The 7255-nt window shown below is 40.7% G+C and overlaps 1 non-coding gene across 1 annotated transcript; it reads left to right on the forward strand.

The window, feature by feature from the left end:
• Window positions 1-6789: 6789 nt before the first annotated feature.
• On the forward strand, window positions 6790-6862 carry Trnak-cuu. Its single transcript has one exon. It is a non-coding gene; the product is annotated as a tRNA-Lys (tRNA).
• Window positions 6863-7255: the final 393 nt, after the last annotated feature.

The raw sequence follows: 7255 nt of genomic DNA on the forward strand, positions 1-7255 counted from the left end.
CCAGAGACCGGCTCCCAGCTCCCATCCTGCCCCCGACTTCCCTTCTGGACCAGAGGTGAGTATCCGGGCCCAACCCGGACCCCATCCCTGGGCACCAGCCACTCCGGGAAGACCTGCCCAACTTGGCCCCAGGTTCTGGCCACCAGGCAGATCCCCTTCTAGCCCCACCAGGAGGGATCACCTTTTCCAAGCCCCCCGGCAGCCCCTGCAATCTCCGTGCCCTGCCCCCACGCCCATCTGCCCAAGACCCCAGCCACTTTCTGAGACTTAGAGACAGGCCCCCAGCTCCCATCCTGCTCCCGACTTCCCTTCTGGACCAGAGAGACTTCCGGTCCAGATAAGAGCTTCCATTCTGCCCCAGAGTTCTCATTTGGACAAGAGAACTCCCATCTGGACAAGAGAGAGAGACTTCCTGAATCTGTCAGCTCTTTCTGAACCAAGTACACTGATAAGACCAAGAAGGAACCACAAGGAGATGGGCAGACGTCAAGGCAGAAGTACATACAACAAAAAGAAGAGCAATACAGCATCACCAGAACCTAGCCCGCATCCAACATCTAGACCTGAACATCAAAAATTGGAAGAAGCAGAAGAAAGTAGCCTTAGGAGTAACATCATGAAGAAGTTAGAGGCTTGTGTAGAGGAAAAGACAAGAAAATTGGAAGAACGCTGTAAACAACTAGAGGAAAGGGCAAACAATTAGAAGAAAACAATAAAGTCCTGGAAGAAAACAATAAAGTACTGGAAGAAAACAATAAAGTCCTGCAAGAAAACAATAAAGTCCTGCAAGAAAACAATAAAGTCCTGGAAGAAAACAATAAAGTACTGAAAGAAAATTATGAAAAAGCAATGAAACAAATAAAGGAAACAGTCCAAGACCAGAAAAGGGAAATTGAAAAAATAAAGAAGACACAAACAGAGTAAAAGATCGGGAACTTCAGATGCAAGTATAACCAACAGAATGCAAGAGATGGAAGAGAGGATCTCTGGCATTGAAGATACAGTAGAAGAAATAGTTTCATCAGTCGAAGGAAACACTAAAGCCAACAAAGTCATGAACCAAAATATCCAAGAAATTTGGGACACCATGAAAAGACCAAACCTACGAATTATAGGGATAGAAGAAGGTGAAGAATACCAACTCAAAGGCACAGAAAATATATTCAACAAAATTATAGAAGAAAACTTTCCCAACTTAAAGAAGGAAATGCCTATGAAGATACAAGAAGCCTATAGAACACCAAACAGACTAGATCCCCAAAAAAGTCCCTCGACACATAATAATTAAACAACTAAATGTACAGAATAAAGAAAGAATATTAAGAGCAGCAAAGGAAAAAGGCCAAGTGACCTATAAAGGTAAGCCCATCAGAATAACACCCGATTTCTCAATGGAGACTTTGAAAGTCAGAAGGACCTGGACAGATGTAATGCAGACACTAAGAGACCATGGATGTCAGCCCAGACTAATATACCCAGCAAAACTTTCAATCATCATAGACGGAAGGAACAAGACATTCGAAGACAAAGCCAGATTTAAACAATACCTATCCACAAACCCAGCCCTACAGAAAGCACTAGAAGGAAAATGCCAACCGAGGGAAGTCAGATACACACTCGAAAACACAGGCAATAGATAAAGCCACAACAGTAAACCCCAAAGAAGAGAAGTACACACACACTACCACCAAAAATAACAGGGATGAACAATCACTGATCGTTAATATCCCTTAATATCAACGGACTTAATTCACCTATAAAAAGCAGGAGCCATCTTTGTGCTGCATACAAGAAACACATCTCAAATTCAAAGACAGACACTACCTAAGAATAAAAGGCTGGGAAAAGACTTTCCCATCAAATGGTCTTAAGAAACAAGCGGGTGTAGCCATCCTGATATCCAACAAAATAGGCATCAAACTTAAGTCAATCAAAAGAGATCAAGAAGGGCATTACATCCTCATCACAGGAATGATCCACCAAGATGAAGTTTCAATTCTGAACATTTATTCCCCAAACACAAGGGCACCCACATATGTAAAAGAAACATTACTAAAGCTTAAACCACATATAAAACCCCACACATTAATAGTGGGAGATCTCAACACCCCACTTTCACCACTGGACACATCTCCCAAATCGAAACTGAACAGAGAAATAAAGGACTTAACTGATATCATGACCCAATTGGACCTAATAGATATCTACAGAACATTCCATCCTAACAAGAAAGAATATACCTTCTTCTCAGCACCCCATGGAACTTTCTCTAAAATCGACCACATACTTGGCCACAAAGCAAATCTCAACAGATACAAAACAACTGGAATAACCTCCTGTGTTCTATCAGACCACCATGGTTCAAAGTTAGATTTCAACAACAGCAAAAACTACAGAAAACCTACAATCTCATGGAAACTGAATAATGCTCAACTGAATCACCAATGGGTTAAGGAAGAAATAAAGAAAGGAATTAAAGACTTCCTAGAGATCAATGAAAATGAAGACACCACATACCCAAACTTATGGGACACTATGAAAGCAGTGCTAAGAGGGAAATTCATAGCACTAAATGCCCACATAAAGAAGTTGGGGAAATCCCACACTAGTGACTTAACAGCACACCTGAAAGCTCTAGAACAAGAAGAAGCAAAGTCTCCCAGGAAGAATAGAAGCCAGGAAATTATCAAAGTGAGAGGTAAGATTAATAAATTAGAAACTAAGAGAATAATACAAAAATTAATGAAACAAAGAGTTGGTTCTTTGAGAAAATCAACAAGATAGACAAGCCCTTATCCAAACTAACCAAAAGACACAGAGAGAGAGAATCCAAGTCAACAAAATCAGAAATGAAAAGGAGGACATAACAGACATTGAGGAAATCCAGAGAATTATAAGGTCATATTTCAAAAACCTCTACTCCACAAAACTGGAAAACCTAAAAGAAATGGACATTTTTCTGGATAGGTACCACATACCTAAGTTAAATCAAGACCAGATAAACTATTTAAATAGTCCAATAAAACCTAAGGAAATAGAAACAGTCATTAAAAGTCTCCCAACCAAAAAAAGCCCAGGACCAGATGGTTTCAGCACAGAATTCTACCAGATCTTCAAAGAAGAGTTAATACCAATACTCTCTAAATTGTTTCACATAGTAGAAACAGAAGGAACATTACCAAACTCCTTCTATGAGGCTACAATTACCCTGATTCCTAAACCAAACAAGGATGCAACAAAGAAAGAGAACTACAGACCGATCTCCCTCATGAGCATTGATGCAAAAATACTCAATAAAATACTGGCAAACAGACTCCAAGAACACATCAGAACAGTTATCTACCATGATCAAGTAGGCTTCATCCCAGGGATGCAAGGGTGATTCAACATATGAAAGTCCATCAATGTAATACACCATATAAACAAATTCAAAGAAAAAAAACCACATGATCATCTCACTAGATGCAGAAAAGGCATTTGACAAAATCCAACACCCCTTCATGATAAAAGTCTTGGAGCGATCACGAATACAGGGAACATACCTAATCATAATAAAGGCAATTTACAGCAAGCCAACAGCCAACATCAAATTAAATGGAGAGAAACTCAAAGCAATTCCACTAAAATCAGGAACGAGGCAAGGCTGTCCACTCTCCCCATACTTATTCAATATAGTACTTGAAGTTCTAGCCAGAGCAATAAGACAACATAAGGAGATTAAGGGGATACAAATTGGAAAGGAAGAAGTCAAGCTTTCCCTATTTGCAGATGACATGATAGTATACTTGAGTGACCCCAAAGATTCCACCCAGAAATTGATAAAGCTTATAAACACCTTCAGCAACATAGCAGGATACAAGATCAACTCAAAAAAATCAGTAGCCTTCCTATATACAATGGACAAAGAAGCTGAGAAGGCAATTAGAGATACATCACCCTTTACAATAGCCAAAAATGACATAAAATACCTTGGGGTAACACTAACCAAGCAAGTGAAGGACCTATATGACAAGAACTTTAAGTCCCTGAAAAAAGAAATTGAAGAAGATGTCAGAAAATGGAAAGATCTCCCATGCTCATGGATAGGCAGGGTTAACATAGTAAAAATGGCAATCTTACCAAAAGCAATCTATAGATTCAATGCAATCCCCATCAAAATACCAACACAATTCTTCACAGACCTGGAAAGAATAATATTCAACTTCATATGGAAAAACAAAAAACCCAGGATAGCCAAAAGAATCCTGTACAATAAAATAACCTCTGCAGTCATCACAATCCCTGACTTCAAGCTCTACTATAGAGCTACAGTAATAAAAACAGCTTGGTATTGGCATAAAAACTGACATGTGGACCAATGGAATCGAATTGAAGACCCTGACATTAACCCACACACCTATGAATATAATATTTTTGACAAAGAAGCCAAAAGTGTACAATGGAAAAAAGAAAGCATCTTCAACAAATGGTGCTGGCATAACTGGATATCAACGTGTAGAAGGCTGCAAATAGATCCATATCTGTCATCGTGCACAAAACTTAAGTCCAAGTGGATCAAGGACCTCAACATAAATCCAGCTACTCTGAACCTGCTAGAAGAGAAAGTAGGAAGTAGTCTTGAACACATTGGCATAGGAGATCACTTCCTAAATATAACACCGGTAGCACAGACACTGATACAAACAATCAATCAATGGGACCTCTTGAAACTGAGAAGCTTTTGTAGAGCAAAGGATACGGTCAACAAGGCAAAGCGACAGCCTACAGAATGGGAAAAGATCTTCACCAACCCCACATGTGACAGAGGACTGATATCCAGAATATATAAGGAACTCAAGAAATTAGACATCAAAACAACCAACAGTCCAATTGAGAAATGGGCTTTAGAATTAAACAGAGAATTCTCAACAGAGGAAACTCAAATGGCTGAAAGACATTTAAGGAATTGCTCAACATCCCTAATCATCAGGGAAATGCAAATCAAAACAACTCTGAGATACCACCTTATGCCTGTCAGAATGGCTAAGATCAAAATCACTGAAGACACTTTATGCTAGAGAGGATGTGGAACTGGGGGAACTCTCCTCCACTGCTGGTGGGAATGCAAGCTTGTACAACCACTTTGGAAATCAATATGGCACTTTCTTAGAAAATTGGGAATCAATCTCCCCCAAGATCCAGCTATAGCACTCCTGGGCATATACCCAAGAAATGCTCAATCATACCACAAGAGCACTTGCTCAGCTATGTTCATAACGGCATTGTTTGTAATAGCCAGAACCTGGAAACAACCTAGATGCCCATCAACGGAAGAATGGATGGAAAAAATGTGGTACATATACACAATGGAGTACTACTCAGCAGAGAAAAACAATGAAAGCATGAAATTTGCAGGCAAATGGATGGATCTAGAAAAAATCATCCTGAGTGAGGCAACCCAGACTCAGAAAGACAAATATGGTATGTACTCACTCATAGGAAGATGCTAGATGTGGAACAAAGATGACTGGACTGCTACTCACATCACCAGTGAGGCTACCTGGAAAACGGGACCGCAAGAAAGACATGGAGAAATGGATGAGATCTACATGAACAGCCTGGACATGAGTGGGAGCAATGAAGGGCGAGGGTCGAGGAAAAGAGAGTGGGAGATCCTAGCTGGATCAAGAAAATAGAGGAAGAACAAGGAATAGGAGACAATGGTAAATGAAGACCACATGAGAAAAGGAAGAAACAAAGAGCTAAAGAGGCCCACAGAAATCCACAAAGATACCCCCACAAAAGTGAGAAAGAGGAGGGTTTATATGAGCGAGAATTGTTAAAACCAAGGTTGGATGAAGCACAGGGACAAATAACCAAATGAATGGAAACACATGAACTATGAACCAAAGACTGAGGGGCCTCCAACTGGATCAGGCCCTCTGAATAGGTGAGACAGTCGATTGGCTTGATCTGTTTGGGAGGCATCTAGGCAGTGGTACCAGGTCCTGGGGTCGTTGCATGAGTTAGCTGTTTTAAACCTGGGACTTTTGTAGGGACGCTTGGCTCAATCTGGGAGGAGGGGACTGAACCTGCCTGGATTGAGTCTATCAGGTTGATCTCAGTCCTTGGGGGAGACCTTGATCTGGAGGAGGTGGGAATGGGGGGTGGACTGGGGGAATGGGAGGGGGGCAGGAAGGGAGAGAACAAGGGAATCTGTGGCTATTATGTAGAACTGAATAGTATTGTAAAATAAATTTAAAAAAAAAAGAAGTTAAAAAAAAAACTCGTTCCAAGCCCAGAGTCTCTTTTCCTGCTGCCTACTGATGTGATGTAGAATTCTCAGCTATATCTCCAGCACCATCTCTGCCTGTGTTCCTCCACACTCCGCACCCTGATGACAATAGATTCAACCTCTGAAACTGTAAGCAAGCCCTAATTAAATGTTTTCCTTTATAAGAGTTGTCATGATCATGATGTCTCTTCACAGCACTGTAACACTGAATAAGGCAGAGGACCACAAATGTAACATGCTACATCAAATTTTATATAAGCCTCTTCCCAAAAATCTTCTGAAAACTCTAGCTTTAGTTGGAACAATTTCTTTCAATCTATACAACTACAACACTTTTTAATTTATTAAAAGATAGTGGTGTATTAGATTATTTGAAGATTGTAGTGCTGGTAGTCTTCTTGAAGATTCCTGAGTTCATACTCTGGCATGGACAAAGAATTGAACTCCTGGGGAAGACAGAAGACCAAGCTACAGAGAATGGGCAAGACTCAATGTAGCTAGAGTTTTCCTGCCTTGCCTGGCTAGCTCAATCGGTAGAGCATGAGACTCTTAATCTCAGGGTCGTGGGTTCGAGCCCCACGTTGGGCGCCAACTCAGTTTTATCATTTTGGGATGAATGGAAGAAGCTTAAGGCTGGAAGCTAGAAAATTGATGCTGGCTTTGGTATTTTGTATTTTGGTCCTCTTCTTCCTCCTTTTCATCCATCATGCCTTCCTTTCATTTCTTCTCACAATGCCTTCTGGGAACAAAAAGCTACCCTCTGAGGGAGTATATCTTTGCTTTCCTTGTCTATCCATGTTCCTCTAACTCTCTTTCACTAAAACATAACTGGTTGCTGTGTAGCATCTTGTGTGGATGAGAAGCAGAGGATGAAGGAGAGGGCAGATGTGCATCCCCACTTCTTTCTAATATATCTCAATAACAACATTATGTTGATGTTACTTGAAGGCCCCAGCTGGGAAACAGTGCTAAGCATACAGC

This window comes from Peromyscus leucopus, chromosome 9 (genome assembly GCF_004664715.2).
Source record: "Peromyscus leucopus breed LL Stock chromosome 9, UCI_PerLeu_2.1, whole genome shotgun sequence".
Lineage (NCBI taxonomy): Eukaryota > Metazoa > Chordata > Mammalia > Rodentia > Cricetidae > Peromyscus > Peromyscus leucopus.